Genomic DNA, 22,269 nt, shown 5'->3' with positions numbered 1-22,269 from the left:
ATTAATAACTATTTTTACCTTTTTTGACAACAGAATCATAAACAGGACCAGAATCATAAACAGGACCATAAACCAATATGTTAAGATCAGTAATTACATCATTCTACACTAGTAGTAGTCGTATTTGAAGACTTGTAGTGATATCTTTCTTAATTTTGTCGAAACAAAATAATTTTGACGCTCCCCTGAGTTAGATTTATCTGAAAATATCATACATGTATCTATCATTACTCTTCAGTATATTTCATATAAAACACACATTTTATGTCACTGATGTTTCCATAATTGAGTTCAGCGAAAATGTATCAGCTGGCATCTAGTTATATGTTCACAGATTAAATCCATCTCGTTAACACATTGCAGGGATGTTTGGTTTTTGTGTTAATAAATCTTGCAGATATACTTTGGCCTCTATTTTGCAATGCTTGTCCAAATCTTAGTCAGAGTTGTTATTGAATGCTGAAAAATCCCAATATACATTCAATATTACGAGTTTTATTGAAATTCTATTGAGAGGTATACACCTGATTTTCTGTCAAAGAGGTATTTCCTCTGTTGGAGCTTTACGATAGCTGTTCTAACATGTGCTTGGTATCATGGGATTTTTTTATGAAAATGTTTGCTGATATATTAATTACTCGGCAAAAATTCTAAAGAAGATGGGTGAATAAGGCGTGTAAGATGCCCATATGAGGAATGATTAGATACTGCAAAATTAAAATATCATTTATATTAAATCTGACACTTTTAAAAAAAAATACTAAAACAATGTATATTTAACGTAACATCGGTCTGTTACCCTTTAATATTTTAAATTCATGCAATATTTTGATTTAAACTGGCGTTTGCGTGTCGAAACCTAAAAATAGTGTCTTTTTTATAACTTCAATGCACTTTCTTTTATAGAGTGGGTCTGAGCTCCATATTTTTGTAATAGTCTAACTGCGGTTTAATGGAATCCAAACCGATTTTAATTAACAAAAATGTGGAGAGATGATCCACCATACTTTAAAAATGTCATTTTGTAGACAAACAATTGAACGTTTTAGAAAAATAAGTCCGTAAATTCTTGGCCAATATCTCATATAGCATTTAAACAACGCACTTTGTTGTTAATGAAATTGCTTAGTGGATAGAGCACCAGACATTATGTTAGTCTATAGAACTTGGGCTTTTAGGGTATGGGTTCGATACCACCAAAACTTAAGGATTTTATTATTTTTTTCGTTTTTTTTTTTGAAATATTTCAAACTGAATATAGTTGCAAATTACCCTTGTAAACTTGTATTATAACATATCAAATATAATTAATTGTAAAAATGTTAAATTTGAAGTTGTTTTTTACGACAAAACCAATAATTTTCTTGTACAAAATTGAAGCGGAAATTCTTAGTGTCATGTCACGATTGTCATTGCAGTTTTAATTTTTTTTTTAAATAAACGTTTCCTGATTGGTTTACAACTAAATAATTACCAGGTAAATACTGATAAGTTAGTACATATTAGGGTTGTCGAAAAAGATAGTGGACAGAACAAATATCTTTCTAAGAAACGATACTATTTTTAAGAAAGTATTGTCATATTTGAATATAGACTTTAATTATGTATATATAAAAAGAATCGGACCAATGTACCTGCTTATATTGGAGAATTATATCTCAGTATATTTACATTGCTAATACTGAACACGCAGCCGAGTCTGGCGTTTACGTACATCGACGCTTGGTTAACCTGAGAGTGAATGCCGCATTCATAGACTAGTACAAAAGTACGATAGCAAACACTAACTAAAAAACCGCGTGTAACAATTATGATCAGTGATCCTGAAATATTTAGACATTTTTTTAATTTCCTTCATCATTTATTTCGTTCCTATCGGTGTTTTACCTCAGTCAACACTACTGAGTATTACTTATTAGGTTAGTTACTGACTCACTACGGAAATATATTGGGTTGATCAATCTCATAGATGGCGAGGCGAAGCCAAGCCTTCTTATGAGATTGATCAACCCAATATATTTCCGTAGTGAGTCAGTAACTAACCTAATAAGTGTTTTGTTTTCTCGAAGACTTTCAAGCGACATATTTATTCACAAATAGCGATAACCTACGCAAAGCCATGTACAAGATGCCTTACATCTCGTCCAATTTAACTCATTTAGACTCTTCAAAATTTTCAATCTCACCTTTCAAATACTCTTTCAAAATCTTTGCTTCACCAATGTTTACTTACAATGTTTGTTGCTATTTAATTTTAAATGTTTTCTCCCTTTCCTCTGCAGAAATTTGAGCAAATTTCGACGCTGCCATTTTGTTCTGCTCCAGACAATGTGACGTCAATATTCTAAGGGCAACTAATCTAATTCTAAAGACTTCTCCAAATACTTTAAGAACTTACGGCATGTAATTTTATGTATAAAATACTATGATATGTCGAAATGAGTAAGCAAACCGTCGACCAATGACGGCCATATTGCCTTATATTATTTCTCAGAGAACAAATATAGAGATATATGAGGCAATCACGTGCCATGTTTAGACCTATAAAAATGCGACATTTCAGTCCAAGGGAAAACAAAGAATTTTATGATGTCTCGCTGTTCCGTGAGTTCAGCCGAAGTCTCTTTTTTGGCGTGTTTAATTCTCTGCTCGTTTAAAAAAGCTTCAAATGACGTATAAAAATAAATTGTACAATACTAAAAACATTTTATCAAAGATTTTGATGTTTTGACATGTTTGTAAAAAGAAAATAATATTCATATCTTAAAATTTCATGAATATTTCTTCATACAATATTTACAGTACCGATCAGACCAAACCTAACACCAGAGTAAACCCCAACTAAACCCTTGGTTTACTATTAGGGTTAACTTTACTCTGTGTCTATCTTTTGAAAATTTGCGTCCACTTGGGCTTTATTTTGGGTTTACTCGGGTTTACCTTGGGTTTACTCGAAAAAAAAAATTGGGGTCAACTGTATGCACTGAAGTGTAAAGAAGACCCGTCTTTTATCTTACCAATTTACTGCCTGTTATTCCCGTCCCTTGTTTATTCCAAATACACAGGTAGCGTCTGCTTTCAGGGACATCCTTCTGCTCTTGGTTTACTCTCTGTTTACACTGGGTTTACTATGGTTCCACTCTATTTAACCCGTAGTAAATCAAGAGTAAACCCCAAAAGTAAACCCAGGTTTTAATTGGGGTTTACTTTCTGTTAGGTTAGGTCTGATTGGTACTGTTTATATATAAACCCATTTCAGATGACAATAACACGATTGTCCAGGAACTTTTTGGACAGCCTAACTATGCCCGATTGTTGAATAACTACAGATTCCATGCACTTTTTACTTTGTGACATACGGTATCAAAATATTAGGAAATAAAACATTGTCCTAGTAAACGAAATCATGATTCAGCTATGTTAAGGTTTTAAATAATTAAAACCTTTAACTGGCACAGGCTGTAACCACAAAATAGATTTCACAATGCTTTACTCTTTAACACTATTTTTTTTAACACACAAAAATTCATATTGAGAATTAATTACCAATCGACATTCACAGGTTTTCATTTCTAAATATCATTCATGTTTTTAAGAACCAGATGAATCTAGAACTATGATATGTACTTTTAAACCGTTCAACACGTTCAACAACACGTCTTTAAACAGTCCTGTATTTCATATTTCTGTGTTGATTTTGACGAATCTTAGTTTAAAGTCTGCAAAAACGTATAAGATATCATAGTGTGATAACTAAAGCAAGGCATTGCTGACATCTAAACAGGTTTTCCACCTCTTTTTCTGTCCTGATTTCGTTGAGGTTATCTTTTGTTTTATTTTGGGAGGGGGGGGGGCTGACGATGCTGCTTCAAATTGCACGAAAATTTGACAAATGTTTAGTCTGTCTCTTGTTCTTAAATAGCAAGAAAAAAGTATTCTTTGGTTTCTTATTTTTTTTTTACAATCATCTAAAGATTAAAGTGTTTTTTTCCCTTAACACCTAAATTTTTTAGGACAAAATTTTATCTAAGTGTATTCGGGTTTGTAAGGTAATCGTAAAAATATTAACTACAAATTGTTATTTTTTTTTTCTTTGTCAGCTTAACGTATTTCTAAATTTTTGTATCATTGTTTGTTTTATTTATTATTAAAAGGTGACATTTCATTTCTGTATTAAGGCTACAGAAACAATTTACTTTGGGCAGTTTAACTCAGGCAAAATCTGCAGGTGGAAGTCACATGACACAGAGGTAATCGGATGTGTTTTTCCATGCACTTTGTTTTTGACTCTTTTTCTGAATTTACTGCGTAAACCCGGATACTTTTTGTGTGAAAATTTTCAAGACTTAATATGTATGTATGTAACGTGTATATTCCACTTTTGAGTTTTTTGTAACTTAAAGTTTTGAAGTTAGACTTTAATCCTATTATCTATCAAGACACTTGTGTTTACAGAACTGAGTAAGCTCTGTCCTCAGTCTACTGTCATATGCAGAGCGTTATAAAAAACGCTGTAGCGGCAGTCAATACTAAAAATACTGTAAGAAGAAACTAAGTATAACTACAATGTAAACGATTAAACCAGTGTATCTTAGAATCTCTCAACTCTCAATCTCTCAACTCCGCAAGACCACAATAATTGAATTTCTGACTATGCATTGTCCTTTGCCGGGTATTCAAGCACCTGTTCTAAAATGTGTTCAGAAGGATTGCGATTTATGAAGGCTATACGAGAGCTCCCCAGAGTGTCACAGAAAACTTGTCTGTGAAGGTTTGGAAATTAGAAACATAAACATAAGAATGTATGACACCAACGCCCTTTTGTGGGTTTATCGACTACTGATGAACAAGTCTTGAAATAACAGTAAAGGGGGAACCTCTATCAGCTGATGACCATAAAGTCTTGAAAATGCTCAGCAAATTCAATCTTAGCTTTAACAGTCATCTCAAATATGAAAAGACCCGACACCAAAAAAACCCCCACATAAAACGACCGGCATTTTGAATGGAAACATCAAAAGCTTTAAACGAAGGAACTCTCCTTCCCCGTACAAGTACATGCGTGGGTCTGAAGTGTGTTTTCTATCATAAAGGACGGCCCTTAATCAAACGCGCCCCTTACTGTACTTAAATTTTTCCAGTGCTGGGAGGACTCCCCTTTAAAAAAACAATGTCCTAACACCCCGAGATGTAAGATGTGCAAAGAAGGACACACTTAGGTAGATCCAGCATGCAAGCATTTCACAGAACCTGCGGCAAATGGTGTGCCCTTTTCCTGAGAAAAAAATTGACTATCAAATTTCTTCTCATGCGACATTACCATCTTCTGTCACAACGATTTATCGGCTGAACAAGCTTACCAATATGTGAAAGCTATGAGAAGTGGTGATGTACCGCGAGCATCCGCCATACAATCGGCTAAATCGGCTCTTGAAGTCTTAAGAAATGAATTACAATAATTGTGGTTATAGGTGGGAGGCAGGTTAATAAAAACAAAGTATAAAGTGAAACAACAAATATCAGACCAACAAAACAGAAAATTTTTATAAACTAATTTACACTTATTCGCGTCTGATGGTAAAGTTATCCCTCTTTTTGAAAAATTTGTACACATATATCCCAAGTTTTTTTAGCGTAGATATAGAGTCAGAACTAAGTAAATCAATAATTTATTTTACCATAGAAGTATTTCTTAATATAAGATTTTCTTTAATCCGTGTAAAAATCACAAGCCAAAACAAAATGGTATTCATTTCCTTTCATTAATAGGACATTCTTTATCATATCGACCAGATTCGATTCGTAGACGATGTGAAGATAATCTAAGTCGACTTTCCTATGTTTATCATAAAAATGTAATTTAGATAGTCTGCCGGGTGCATAGGCAAGTTTAGATATTTATATAAACGTAAAGTGTGAGCATTTTCAAATTCTACCCGTAAATTTTGGTGAAAACAATTTGACAGTCTTTGCTCAAAATATAGATAAAAAATTTCTTCATTTATCGACTCAGGGTAATGCCACACAATGAGATCAGCATTAGTCCACGTCCTTTTCGCCGTTTTGCACTCTGCGTCAAACCACGGTGAGTCTTTGCGTCTTTTGAATCTGGATCCTCCCTGTCTTATATCTGTTACAGATTCGCAGAAAGGTTCAGCAATATTTAGTTGTGTGTCTGAGAATTGGATTAGTAAATCGTTTATAGCTTCTTCTGTTGTGTGGTTCCTATTATTTACTATGTTTTCGAACCTGTAAATATTTGTTCTCAAGTTCTGTATGTATTCGTTGCGGGTTGATTCGTTCAACTTCCACTTTTCTATGCTTACACATTTTCCGTCTTCTCTGTGATTAATGTTATATCCAGTTTTGATATTACATATATTTGGGTTGCGGTGTTTTTTCTACTCAAATTTCCGACAGTTTTGATAATATTCCTCCTCTGTCAACGTGTAGTCAATTACGCCGCTTCCCAAATGACATATGAATTTACCAATATTCGCATCTGAGTGGAGTCGTCCATTAATAATTCTAAGTTTCAGAGATTTGCTGATATCCAGTAGCATTGTTACGAATGATTGTTTTTTACGTAATCCTCGGAATAACGCTTTAGTTCTTTATCACATATATAAAGATTATAGTCGTTCTCTGGTGCTATAAAATCGTCTATAAAATCGTCTATAATGTAGTCAGATGCTACAGCCGTTCAATGATTTAAGTCACCCATTATAACAATTTTCCTTATGTTTGGAATGTAGCTATATTGGGTTAATTTATCAAAGATATGTTCGTTGTTTGAAATTACGCTGTAGAGGTCCTCGTCTAATGAGAAAAACTCCTTGTCAAGCTTGAACCACATAATACCGTCAGAGTCTGATAACACCAATTGAATGCCTTTATGGAGTGCATCTTTCATGAATACAACTATTCCACCACTAATCCAGTGCCTTTTTATGTTTAAACGGTCGGGTTTATGGTACATTACGTAATTGTTCATTTCAATTTTGCTGTCATTGTTTGTCCAGGTTTCTTGTAAACATAGTTATGCCAATATTATTTGATACAAAAAATGTACTAAATTCTTTATTTTCCATTTTTTGTGGTGGCATACCTTGAATGTTCCATGACATAATTTTGATACTATCACCGGCGTAACCCTAGTCATCCCCAGTAACTCTATGATTTGTCCTCTGCTTTGTGTGTGTGTGTGTTTTTTTGTTTACTGAATGTTTGTCACACCTCATAAAGGCTGTTTTATCCTCACGTTTGGCTCAATGCATTACAGGTACACGTTTCTTTCTCCTGTCGACTATTTCCTTAGGGTACTGTTGCGTTCTTCCGTATGTTGAATCCTTTAGCTTGAAACTGTGTTTTGCACCATTTCTCTTTGGAATTATAATGTAGCAATTATTGGTCTCTTTTTCCCCACCCTCTCTTTCATGTACTGTATGTGTTTTCAATTTTGACGATTTGGATTTCTAAGTTATCCTCGCAAAATGAATTAACCGTTTCAATACAATCCTCTGTTCTTCCTAGTGGGGGTTCTTTAATTCCAAATAGAATTAAATTATTTCTCATTAGCTGACTTTTTACCCGAAATTATTTCCGAATACACAGCTGCACTACTCTCATCCATTTCGCGTTCTTCCATTTGTTCAGAAAGAACATTAACAATTGAATCTAGGACCGTTGCTGTTCCTTTAACTGACTACACTTCCATGTCCAAAAGATTCAATTTTGTTTGTTAGTAGTCGAAGCACTTTTCGTTTACAAGCTTAAAAATAATCATTTTGTATGTCTGGTGATTTTAAATTGTAATACAATACGAAAAATTAACACTTAATGCAAATTACCTTTTCATAACGATGAAATTCCAATTAAAAAAAAACACACAAAAATATCTCTTTTTACGTATTGTCTAAACATCCAATTTTGGAGATCAATAACTTTCTTAAATGCAAATAAACCTCTATTTTGTGCAAATACGATCGATATTAAATTATATCCGGGGTCTTTTAAAACATGTAAGAGGTCTGCCATCACATGCTGCACTTTGCAAGGTGATTTCTTGTAGACCCCACGTTTTCATTTAAAAAAAAAATCGCAACATTTTGTATAAGAGCGCATGCGTTGACTCCGAAAAGGGCGTTCAAAATGCTTGCAAAAATTCACTTTCGTTGACTCCGTTTTCAAAGTCCGACTTCACTGTTTAACATTATTATAGCACGCAAAACGTCTGCATCTTAATGTAGATCTCGGCCGCACTATATCCAACATAGTAATTCTAAGAAGGTAACAACGTAGCATCGTTTTTATCAGTTTTTAAAGTCAATGTTGTCACTGCACAATCTTCTACACTTGGTTGCTTGCACGTGCGATATTAAAACAATACGACATAGGTGAGCATTCTACAATGATTGAGGGATTTTTCTTTTAATTTGTGTGCCTGGATTTCAGCCTGTTTGGCTTCGTCTTTCATTGGATATTCCTTACCTGTGCAGTGGTGGTCATATTATGTTTGATAAAAGCGGATTTTTTAAAATCTGCCTAATCTAATGTAAGGTGTTCGGATGAATGACATACACGAATGCAGTGTGCTCTCGGCCTTATATAGAGGGTGTGTTGCGAAGAGCGTAACAACAGAAATCGGCAACTTATATTGCGGTAGTCGTATATGAAAAGGAAATTTAAAAAAATGCGAATTTATGAATTCATATAAGCTTTAAAAACATTAACCAGGGAGTTTGTTTACCACAGGGTATCTCGCCACATGATATATTTAAACACGATGTGGGTTAGAATCAAGATTTAGCGTTTATTAAATGTTGAAAAACTAGAGCTCATTTTATGATGAAGAACCTTACAGATTACCAAAAAACCCGGATGTTCTATGAATAAATTTTGATTGCTTTTAACTTGATTACACGGTTTTTTTTATTGTCCTCTTGTATTTTTTATAGTGGTCATGAAGCGTGATCATATGTACTTGACGGCTGATATTGAATCACACAGCCTTGAACAATTGTTTGGATCATTCACTGTCCAGATAAAAAATGGCTCACATCGTTGAAGTTATGCGACTTCATCTTTAAAAAAAACTGATAAAGCTTGATGAAAATTACTTTTGAAAATAAAATATTTCAAATTAAATATAAAGCTATAACATTGAAAACGTTTTCACCTCTATCTTATTTAAAGGAAAACCCGAAGGCACGTTTGTCGTCCATTGACAAATATTTTCGAAAATATGGAAATAACGTATATCATCCCGGTATGTAGTAATTACACTTTCATCAGTCAATTCTATTTGATATGTTATCTGGTAAATGTTTCTTTTTTTTTGTTGCATTCAAATGTTATAAAGAAATTTTACAAATCTAATAATAGATTGCATTCTGTTTCTTTAAATATTGTTTACACTTTTGTCGTTAAAAGAAATGAAATGAAATATATTTTTCTTCTTTTAATATTATCATTTATCTAAATAGTAAAATGTTTTGCAAAAAATAATAATAATAAGTTCAGTGGTGTTATGTAGCATAGGAACTTTTCAGTCATTAGTTGGTCATTTGATGATGCAGTCTTAACAACATACTACATCTATTTAACGACAGCAATAAGGTATACAATATTCCCATGCAGTGAAGTCCAAATTTACCCCCGTGACCTGTATTCCTAAAAATCGACACATGTTCTTCTACAGAGGATTACTGACGACTCTAGGTTGCTATGAAAGTGTTCATTGGTTGATTTAAAGAAAGGTTCAAAAGATATCGTCAGGAAAAGTAAGCATATTTATGAAGAATAAATAAACTTATCAAATGTTATAATTATTACAAGACTTAGTATAATCGTTGTGCACTTCAAAATTAGATTCCTTTTTTACTTAAAAAGAAATAGTCTGCTATTTCAACCAATCAAAACCAATCTTATATATGCATTGTGATGTAAATGCTTCATCAATAACAAAAGTAATAGATATTAATTTTGATAAGTTTTTATCGAAGGAAATTTGAATTATTGCTTAAGTCTTGTTATTTACATGTATTTAATTAGTTTCTATCTGGGTACAATTAGCAGACCAAGAAATAATATAAACGCAGATTAAATAAATATTCTTTCAATCATGAAATCAAATTTCCCCTGTTGTTTGACACATATATGGCATTAAACTTTGCAAAACTAATTCAAATATTTGACAAGTTTGAATAAAAATCTAAAAAATATATATATATATTTGGTCATTTTTTTCGACTAATAGTGTAGGAAATAAAAAAAGATAAAGATTTTCTTAATTTTTGTATTTTATTACAAACTTCTATTATGGATTGTTCATTCTTCCTCCAAATTACACATATATACTTATCGGTAGTAAAGGTCTGTCACAGTTTTTCTTTATCCAGAAGGGAGAAGTATAATAGATACATCTGATACTTTGTAACATGTGCTAAGAAAAACGATGTGTTAAACCTTAAATAAAGAAAGTTTGATTTTGGTGTAATTTTTTTTACCAATAAGCTCGATGTAACAAAAAGTGCAACATTTAAAAATTGTCTCGGACACCTTTTTCACTTCCAGCATTTCCGTATCTTTGTAGATGGAGTTCTTCAGAAAAATTAGAATGGTATCACCACAAGGACCCTATTGCCCATCTGACACAGGAGGAATCTCTGCCATTCAGTCAATTGAAAGGTGACTGAAAGGTAACTGAAAAGTGAGTGAATGGCATATCTTTGCCATTCAGTCACCTTCAGTCACCTTTCTAGACCATTCAGTTAACATTCAGTTGACTGAATGGCAGAGCTTCATCCTGTGTGACCGATCTACGACTATTACAGACGCTAGGGAAGCGGAAACTGTATTTTAACTGATTAAATCAGTAAATAGGGAAAGAAGCCAAAAATTGGTTCGGTAAATAACAAGTACATGACTTGTATACTATTTTACAAAAGTGACTTCGTTCTACATCAGTCCTTTAACAGCTTTGATGTGAGATGCTCTTAATATCAAAAAATGGTCCTTTTATGTTGAATTTCCTTCATTTTATCACATCGCATCATCTGTCCTTTTATTAAATGGATCAAAAACCACATTGGTAAAAAGTTGATTTGACAGACAGATATTTTGAGTGTGAGTGAATTTTAATGAAAAAAATGTGTTGATAGAATATTTAATAAGTGAAATTGCGTAACTTAGAAATGTGAATCTTGTCCATTTAAAGGTATTTTTAACCTGTCTTAATGAAAACGTAGACGACGATTGGCGTCAACAAATTATTCAGAATTAAACCTTTTATATTAAACATATGCCGTTTCTTAAATACCCGCAAAAACTTATTTTTGTATTTAACAAAAATGTCTTTAATATGGTAAAATGTCGGTGAAATGTATATTATAAGTCATGCAATTTCATTAATCAATATTTTTCAACACATTTTTACATTGAATTTCATTAACACATCTGTCTGTCTGAATGACTAATTTCTGTCTGTGGAATCGACTCATTACTCCTATGGTTTTAAATGAAAGATGTTCAACACCATTTCAGTATAAGCCATAAAGTCTGGTTAACCATTCATAAATTACACATTAGTTGTTAATTAAACAGTTATATAAAATAAAACGATACATGTAGCATGGCTCTTGTGTATGATTATGCAAAATAAGGTTCGCATGTGAGTTAAGGCTGCATATGGGAAATGTCCTGCAAATGAGCTGCTAAAAATGAATATCCATACTGTTGTATTTTACTGACTTTATCCTATGCCTTGATAAGATGATCCATCTAAGGTAAAAGAGTCTTTATGACGTCATGTTATGACGTCATTATCTATTACAACTCAAAGAAGAAAACGACAAGAGATAAACAACTATGGCATAAGGGCATACGCTACTTTATTTTTAAAAAGTGTGGATTAATACAACGCATTTAATCTAAACATTGATGGCATAATTGCACAAATGTCTGCTATTTAATTGGTAAGATTTTATTCAGAAATGCAGGAAAAATATAGAGGCCGGTTATATGTTTGTCTCATTTCTAATTAAATAGATATTTGTTTAGGATTTGTGCAGTGATTTTATTATTCACATTACTTTCCATGATACTGAATATTGATTTGTTTGTGAATTTGTATTGCATGCCCTTGTGCCAAGCTGATTTCTTACAACTTTTACATTCAATGAAGACCCTTTCTTTTTACGTCACCAGGTTGCGTATTTGAACGAAGGTCCATTTATGCAAAATTCAACAATATGCATATGTGTAAATAATTTCCAAACGTAAAACGCGAATTTACTGAAGATAAATGATAAAACACATAATTTCAAAATGACTCGTTTTTTCATCACGTTTTACATGCATATATTTGTAGGATGCCTTAACTCATCCAAGTTTTATACATCTGAATTTTATCTAACTAAACCAGATTTTCAAACGCTAGTGAAAATCATAAGTTTATAACGTGCATAGATTAAATCATGTAGTCCATTACTGAGCAAATTAACAAATTTTTGTACATGTAGCGGAACAGAGACACTGATCAAAATAATGTTTTAATCAGCTTTATAATAAATATGCTTCAAGTAAACTGTATACAAGTTATCCTTCTTTCATTGGAATTGAAGTCTGTTATATGTATGAAACTGTCCATTGTTTTTTCTTATTTTAAGAGGGCCTGGTCGTGGCTATTTCATGACAGTGTGGATCTCCTTTAAAAAAGAGCTCTGTATAAAAATATAGAAATATACTTAAGGAATGAATTCAATATTTATTTGTTTTGTACGATATAAAATGGTTTGGGAAGTTTACGCTTTATAAACCGCAAAGCGGCTTATAAAAAAGCTTTAACTGTTTCAAACCATTTCATATCGTATAAAACTAATAAAAATTGAATTCATTGCTGATAATTTAATTTTGTTACTCTTTTTTGTAGATATAAAGGGTCATTTGACCTTTAAAATGACGTAAAACTGTACAAAATTCAAACGTAACATCAGGCGTATTGATACGTTTTTGACGTTAGTCATACTACATGTATGACGTAGGCAACATTCTTTATACGATATTTTTTAGCCAATCAGATAGCGTGTTATAACCAGAATTAAATTATTCATATTTAAAAGCTAAAATATATGGAATTTTTCTTCACTAAATATTTTTTAAAGCCCCAAGTTCGGGGGAATTTAATGCAGCCACTGTATGACACACACTGCTTGTTTTAAACTCAATTTAATTGGTTTGTTATCAGAATCTGTCACCTAGCATTAGATTCAGCTGTATATAGAGCAGCTGAGTTGCAGAGCCGTCAGCACAGCACTGCTGGTACATCACTGACTTTCATTGACAAGAAAATAAAGTTAACACCAATTGCTAACTTTTTATGTAAAATTTCTCAATTTAATACAATTAATTAACAGTAGCAATTATTTATCACAGCAAATAAACCATATTTACATAATAATCAGTCATCATTATCACTCTCAGAGTCCGAGTCTGAACTATATTCCACATCTTCAATATCTTGAAGGTTTTGCGGACAAGGGTGTTTTAAAATTAGTAAGATCAAGGCATTCAAACCCACTTAGTTTTCCTTACCTTGTACAAAAGTGCGAATATATTTCAACACATTCTTGTTATTTCATTCAGTAATGCTGTAGCTTTTTAGGCAGAGCATCACTGCAGAGTCATAAATCTGACTGGATTGTAACCTTTTGTTGACAGCAGACCCTGATGAAAAAAGGTTTCTCCCATGGGAGAAAAACTGGGGCTATAAGCAAAACAAATCATAGCTAAATATATGAGGTATATCTGATGGATAAGTTGTTGGCAGTGCACCCAGCCTCCTTAATCTTTTATTCATTTGAACATCAAGTGAATAAAAGGAAGAAACATACCTTTGAAGTGTGTTTTGTATACACATAAATGTTTGCCCACACTATGTTCCGTTAAATTGTTTAAAACTAAGCATGATGATTAACACGAAACTGCGTGGAGCAAATTAAATTATAATCAATGAATATATATCTTACATGTTGGATAAAATAATAGTATGAAATGTTGCAACTATTGTTATCAGGAAAAACTTATTAGTCAGTTTAGAAAATAAGAAAAATGTATGTGGAAATATTTGCATTCCTTTACTATTTCCTTGATTTCTTAAAGAGTTCGATTGTAACAAGACTTAAATATACACAATGAAGTTAAGCAACTGAAACTGTATAAATAGAATACATGTATTTTCTTACACATTTAATGAATAATTTTAATTGCATTGTTTAATAAAATCAGAGTTATCTTTCATTGATTTGGTGATAAAGCTCCACTTGTTGTTAAAATGGGAGCCTAAATATATAATGTAAAAATTGGCTGTTCTTTTTTTGTAACCTTCGATCGACAATGATGAAAATATGGTACTTTTACACACTTTTTATTGAATATTGTTTGAAAAAAAATCAAACATAGATATAGACAGCAAAATGTCCTCATTAGTTCGCATGCGGGCTGTCAAGATAGCAATCATTGCAGATTCACTGAAGCTGCTTTTAAACCCGCGTGCAACACCCAAGAAAGCACTTTATTGTTAAAGAAAATGGAAAAATACAATCAATACATAAATGAAATGTATACATGTTATATTTTCAAAGTAAAACTAAAAGATTTTCCACTTTGACATTTTGGGAAATAAATTTAAGAAACATTTAAGAAAGAGGATATAAAATACTTTTGAATCATATTTTTTCGTGGAGGTCAGTGTTTGTCGGTAGCCAAAACCTTCCTGGTTCGTGGGGACAGTGGGTAGTGTAATAGGGATGATTTTAATAAATATAAAACGAATGATTGTATATTAGTTCGTGGGGACTTAAATTCGTGGACAAGGGTTACCCACGAAATCCACGAACATTGGTCCTCCACGAACAATGATGATTTTACAGTGAAGGAAATAAATTGCATCACGCAAGGACTTTCCACTGAGATTGATTCGCAACAAAAAAACATGTATGAAAATAATCCAAATCAACTCGTTAGCTCTGCGCTCAACATTTCTTAGCAGAGACACAAAGGAATGAATCTTAATCGTATCAATTTTGAAAAAAGCTGTATGTGTCGCAAAAACATTGGGTACATGTTTATCTGTGTTTCACGAGTATCGACCAGATCAGTGTTTGCACGGAATAAAATTCGCTATCCAAGTGTCCTCTTACACACATAATGGCAGTAAGGACGTAAAATTGGTAGAAACGGATAAAAAGAATATGATGAATATTTTAATTTCTTCATTATCCCCTGCATTAATAAGACTTGTATACGTAAACATAATAAATCTGGCCTTTTGTCTCCTTATGACATATTACTCAGCGTTTAAGCATATATATGCGTAGTTTATTAACATTTTTATTCCTCAATTTCAAATTTGTTCAATGAATTTGTTTTTTTAATACAGTCAATTCAAGCATATCTTTTACAACATACACCATAGCATAGCATATCATTGAAATCTCATAGCATAGCATTGAAATCTCATAGCATAGCATTGGAATCTCATACCATAGCATACAATCTCATAGAATCGCATTCGTCATATCATACCATAGCATACCATAGCATAGCATACAACATTATTTTTACTCGGTTTTGAATGTTTTTATTTGAACAAATAAATGTTTACATGATAGATTTGAGGTAAACTTTGGCTTCTTATTACTTTACTTCGAAATGTGTGGAACTCTTCTGTGTATGGAGGCGTTTTTGTTCAAATCTCATAGCATACCATAGCATAGCATAGCATACCATATCTTTAAGCCCTTCATTTCAATTTCTCATAGCATAGCATACAAATCTCATAGCATAGCATACAAATCTCATAGCATATCATTAAAATCGCATACCATAGCATAGCATTAAATTGTAAAAGATATGCATGAAATGACTGTACCAGTCTTTGTTTAACTGATACAATATTTTTAAAAGATAGTGTCAGTATAAACCAAGCATAAAGTTTTACTCATTTATGTTATTTAAAGAAAACATTTGTGGTCTGTTTCTTTTGAACAACCAAAAATTGTTTGATAAATTTTTGCTTCCAACTTTTTCCATCAATCAAAATATAACACTTGTTGTTCACATTTACAATGCTTTATTTTGTATTTATTTAAACAAATAACAATTGAAGTTTAATCTTATTTCAATACAGGAAACAATGCACCACATAAAACATTAAAGAAATACAAGATCTATAGAGTCAGATAAAAAAAACCAAACACATTTGTGATCCAACATGCTATTCTTGAACTCGACATAGAGTCTCCGATCCTTTATTCTTCGAATGAACTCCTCAGAAGTGATTTTTTTCTGAACAGGAATGAAATTCCGGTTTGAATTCATCGCATATTTTTCAAGTTACATTGTATCTCTGACTGTTTACAATTTCAAACAGATACGTTTTTTCTGCAATTTTTTTCCCTTTAAGCTCAGGACGAAATCCGACTCGGGCATCTTCTTAGTGCTGGATCCTCCAGATAGGCTATCATTCTGATTGAATTGGTATACAAATTACACGATCTCGCCCACGTTAAAACTGGTTTCAAGCTGGTTTGAGTGAAGCAGCCATCGTCATCATTATTTTCAGCCAACTGACAAGAGAATGATTGTGGAAGAACAATTGCCATACTGATAACTCTTCGCTGTTTCGTTGAAATAAGAGCAAATGTAGTGATTATCATCAAGACAGCTTCTACATTTATAGAGAACCCCCAATTAACACGTATTGGAACATCTTGTATCATTGGTTCTTTATATTTCAAACATTTACTCCTACCTTTATAGTGTGTGTTTATTGGTTCAATGGAAAAAAGACCATGATGGAGATAAAAACTTCAAATATCCAAGTTCAGTTAGAAATTCTACGACATACATTGACAATTCTGTAGGATTTGTGTGTATATAATGCATTCCTTTCTCTTTTTCATCAATTTATTGCACAAAATGAATCAGTGCCATTTCGTAAAAAGAATATTGACTAAATAGTTTTGAAATATGTCTGAATTGCAGAGCTATGCCGTTTGGACACGTTTTAGATACATTTCAGTCACTTTTCTGTTGACTGAATTGTAGAGTTCCATCCTGTTATGACCTTTTTTTACTAGTTGATGAAAACAGAAGATTAACAAGGACCGTTAAGATAATCACTAAAGTAACATGGCCTGTTGAAAGAAAAATCGATTAGTCTTGATGTACATGTACTAATATCAATTTCAGATAAGTTGGTCAGTTCGTTTTGAGTTTTTTTTTTTAAATCATTACACCCGCCCAGAAATGAAAGGAAGAAAAATGTTATTATGTAGGTTCACCTTTGATGGTAAAACAAATGTCTGATTACTTCTTCTGAAATATTCAATTATTGCATTCGCCTTATTACAATATGCTTGAGAACGACAGCAATATTTTAAACTATTCTTTTTTAAAGCATACAGTTATTACTGTAGATTTCTTATTTTATGCCAGTACCTAATTCCATGATTCCACTGTTCTGAATCAAATCGCGAGAATATAAAATCGCGAGTGCGTAATTTTTATCATAGTTTCATTAATTTAGATGGGTCTGTTCGAAAAATAAAAGGGAGATTTTAAAATCTGCAAGATGAGCCTCTCGCCATTTTACGCAGATATTAATTTCCCGCGTTTAATTAGGAATCTAAAGTTTTCATCGTAGGTTCAGTAGATGTCCATATGCTTAATACAATAAGCAATCTATGATTGTTTTCAATGCATTGAAACCATTTTAGTAATGAATTGATTTATTGACACCTATTGGATGCCTGAAAAACAGTAGTGTCAAAGATACAGCTGTAGCAACCATTCACCGGGAAGAACATTCAATACAACCGTTTTAAATGCATGATACTTATCATCCTGCAGCTCAATATCAAGCTTATGAGCATTTTTTTAATTTCAAAATTCATTGAATTAAAGCTTCGAAAAGGATTGAAATAAATCATCAAGAGGTTTTCGTGTCAAAAATATTTTTCATACATCTCTTTGGTAAAGTAATGATCACGGTAGTGAATGTTCTTTTCTTCCAAACCAGCAATTCTGATCAAGTGCACTGAAATATATAATTTTAGTGCATATTGGGAATACGACCAATGATACATGTATGATATCAAGCTTTGTAATATCATACATCCAGGTTTTTTCGCGTGTCACAAAATTTGCTAAATGGAAAAAAATATAGAGCATTTTTAATTTACGTTAGTCATATTTTGCAATTTTGAAAATATCTTTTACAAAATGATGCAAGATAAAAGTTCTACGTATTCAATATTTTGTGATTTGAAAGAGATTGCGAAAATAGATCATCGCCAAAAATACCTGATATACGGAATCATCACAAAGGTACTAAAAAATAAATTTATGTCATTCATTGTTTATTTCTTTTGTATGCTTAATCCAACCCCTTAGGAAACAGCAACTAGGACTTTTTTCAGTGAATAATTCAAACAATAAATTAGTAAATTAAACACTTACATTATATTAGTAAGAGTTATATATCCCTAACTTAGTAAAGCAGTATAATTGAACAAAATGAATGGAACAAGAAAAATAAACAACAAAGAAAACCATTGGCTTTATATGTTTTAACTTATGAACATAAAAAAGCATATATTGATGTTACATAAAAACAAAAGATGTTTTAAATTTTGGGACTTAAACACGTAGAAAATGTTGCTGCCTACTAACTAGTCGGATTAAAACAGTTGTTATGTGATTATTTGTTCGTCGTTAATTCTAAAAATATTTGACATATACTGTAAAGAAAATTATTTTCTCTAAAAAAATGTTTTATATATGGTACTGCTAAGATTACCAAAAGTAATATGTTTAGTAAGAAAGAGGAGCAACTTCTCTAATAAAGAGTCTTTGTGGTGAAACTATTTTTCATGGGTTATAACACTAACTATATGTTCTTTCCAGAAACTCAGTACTTCCTATCAAGTGTTTACAGACAGATACTTTCAGTGCATGTTGCAAATACGACCAATGGTATATCCAGCCTTGCAATATTTCAACTTGAAATGTAAACATTTTTCAAGGTAAAACTAACACCGTCAAGATATTTTTCTTTGTCTTTTTGTGAAAGAAATTTAAGCAACATTTCAGAAAAAAAGATACAGAATGAAATAGATATTTCACAAATACATTTTCACAGATATTGATAAGCAAAAAACAAATATCTAAGCTCATAAGCTCTGCGTTCAAAGATTCTAAAAGGGATACAGAGGAATCTCCATCGTGTCTACTGTAAAAAAAAAAAAAGCTGTATTTGTTTATTAAACAGTGAGTTCATACATGTACATGTATCTCTCTGTGTTTTACATAGAACGACTGATTCGTTTTCGCTACGAATAAAATTTAATACCCAAGTGTTTTCTTCCAACCACAATGATAAATGTAATGAGAATAGATGTAATGAGAATAGATGTAATGAGAATAGATGTAATGAGAATAGATGCGAGACGTGAGAGTGGTAGATCTAGAAGTTAGGGTTAACAACAACTTGAGTGTATTAATTTCTTTATTTAATGAAAGGACATTGATATGATTATATCCGTAAAAATGATTAATCTGGTCTGTTGTCTATTAATGACATATTACTCAGCGTCTTTCCTCATATATGCTTAAAATTTGTTTCTTTTTCTTTCTTTCTTTTATCATTTTCTATTCCTCGATTGTAAATTTCTTGAATGCATTGTTTGATATTTTTTGTTTATTCTGAACAACGTTCTTAACGGATAATGTCAGTTTGTACACGTAAGCAGAACGCTCTCCCCAGATCTGTCATTAACAGAAAACAATTGCAGTTTGTTTCTTTTGAATAACAAAAATTGGGTTGCTATTATTTTTTTCTCGCGACACAATCCAAAACAACTCAAAATATAACATTGGTTTTTCATGTATACAATGCTTTATTTTGTATATATTTAGATGAATAACAATTGAGCATTTAATCTAATATCAATATATGAAGGCATACAATACAAAAACATTAAAAATACAAGATCTATAGAGTCAAAGAAAAAAACCCACATTCGATACGATCATGATGGTCTTGAACTCGACATAGAGTCTCTGATCCTTTATTCTTCGCTTGAACTCCTCAGTTGTGATCCTTTCTGAACTGGGATGCAATTCCGGTTTGAATTCATCGCATATTTTTCAAATTGCATTGTAACTCTGACTGTTTACAATTTCAAACAGATACGTTTTTTTCTGCAATTTTTTTCCCTTCAAAGCTCAGGACGAAATCCGGTTCGGGCATCTTCTACTTAGTGCTGGATGCTCCAAATAGCTTATCATCCTGATTGAATTGGTATACAGATTACTCGATCTCGCGCAAGTTAAAACTGGTTTCAAGCTGGTTTGAGTGAAGCAGCCATCGTCATCATTGGTTTCAGCCAACTGACAAGAGAATGATTTTGGAAGAACAATTGCCATACTGATAACTCTTCGCTGTTTCGTTGAAGTAAGAGCAGGTGCAGTGATGATCATTAAGTCAACTTCTACATTAATAGAGAGCCCCCAATTAACACGTTTTGGAAAATCTTGTATCATTGGTTCTTTATATTTCAAACATTTACTCCTACCTTTAAAATGTGTGTTTATTGGTTCAATGGAAAAAAGACCCTGATGAAGATAAAAGCTTGAAATATCAAAGTTCAATTAGAAGTCTTACGACAAACATTGACGTCGACAATTCCGTAGGATTTGTGTATATATAATGCATGCCTTTCTCTTTTTTATGAATTTATTGCACAAAATAAACCAGTGCCATATCGTAAAAAGAATATTGACTGAATAGTTTTGAAATATGTCTGAATGGCAAAGCAATGCCATTTGGACACATTTTAGATATATTTCAGTCACTTTTCCTTTGACTGACCATTAAGATAATCACTAAAGTAACATGGCCTGTTGAAACTATTTTTCATGGGTTATAACACTAGCTATACATTGTATGTTCTTTCCAGAAACCCAGTACTTCCTATCAAGTGTTTACAGACAAATAGTCTCAGTGCATGTTGCAAATACGACCAATGGTATATCCAGCCTTGCAATATTTCAACTTGAAATGTAAACATTTTCAAGGTAAAACTAACACCGTCAAGATATTTTTCTTTGGCTTTTTGTGAAAGAAATTTAAGCAACATTTCAGAAAAAAAGATACAGAATGAAATAGATATTTCACAAATACATTTTCACAGATATTGATAAGCAAAAAACAAAAATCTAAGCTCATAAGCTCTGCGTTCAAAGATTCTTAAAAGGGATACAGAGGAATCTCCATCGTGTCTACTGTAAAAAAAAAGAGAGCTGTATTTGTTTATTAAACAGTGAGCTCATACACATATCTCTCTGTGTTTTACATAGAACGACTGATTCCTTTTTGCTACGAATAAAATTTAATATCCAAGTGTTTTCTTCCGACCACAATGAGAATAGATGTAATGAGAATAGATGTAATGAGAATAGATGTAATGAGAATAGATGCGAGACGTGGGAGTGGTAGATCTAGAAGTTAGGGTTAACAACAACTTGAGTGTATTAATTTCTTTATTTAATGAAAGAACATTGATATGATTATATCCGTAAAAATAATTAATCTGGTCTCTTGTCTATTAATGACATATTACTCAGCGTCTATCCTCATATATGCTTAAAATTTGTTTCTTTTTCTTTCTTCTTTTTTTAAACATTTTCTTTTCCTCAATTTTAAATTTCTTTAATGAATTTTTTGATGATTTTTTTTTTTGGTTTATCCTGAACAACGTTCTTAACAGATAATGTCAGTATGTACACATAACATAACGCTTTCCCCATATCTGTCATTAACAGATAACAATTGCGGTTTGTTTCTTTTGAATAACAAAAAATGGCTTGCTATTATTTTTTTCTCGCGACACAATCCAAAACAACTCAAAATATAACACTGGTTTTTCATATTTACAATGCTTTATTTTGTATATATTTAGATGAATAACAATTGAGCATTTAATCTAATATCAATATATGAAGGCATACAATACAAAAACATTAAAATTACAAAATCTATAGAGTCAAATATTGAAAAAAAACACATTCGTGATCGCTCATGCTGGTCTTAAACTCGACATAGAGACTCCTATCCGTTATTCTTCGCTTGATCTCCTCAGAGGTGATTTTTCCTGAAGTGGGATGCAATTCCGGTTTGATTTCATCGCAAATTTTTTAAGTTAC

The 22,269-nt window shown here is 32.0% G+C and overlaps 1 long non-coding RNA gene across 1 annotated transcript; it reads left to right on the top strand.

The window, feature by feature from the left end:
• The first annotated feature begins 2,042 nt into the window (after nt 1–2,042).
• On the top strand, nt 2,043–12,525 carry LOC128162446 (uncharacterized). The gene is made up of 3 exons (XR_008240668.1): nt 2,043–9,268; nt 9,612–9,782; nt 10,595–12,525. It is a non-coding gene; the product is annotated as an uncharacterized LOC128162446 (long non-coding RNA).
• The last annotated feature ends 9,744 nt before the right edge of the window (nt 12,526–22,269 follow it).

Source organism: Crassostrea angulata, chromosome 9 (genome assembly GCF_025612915.1).
Source record: "Crassostrea angulata isolate pt1a10 chromosome 9, ASM2561291v2, whole genome shotgun sequence".
NCBI lineage: Eukaryota > Metazoa > Mollusca > Bivalvia > Ostreida > Ostreidae > Magallana > Magallana angulata.
This window is presented reverse-complemented; position numbering and strand designations above follow the sequence as displayed.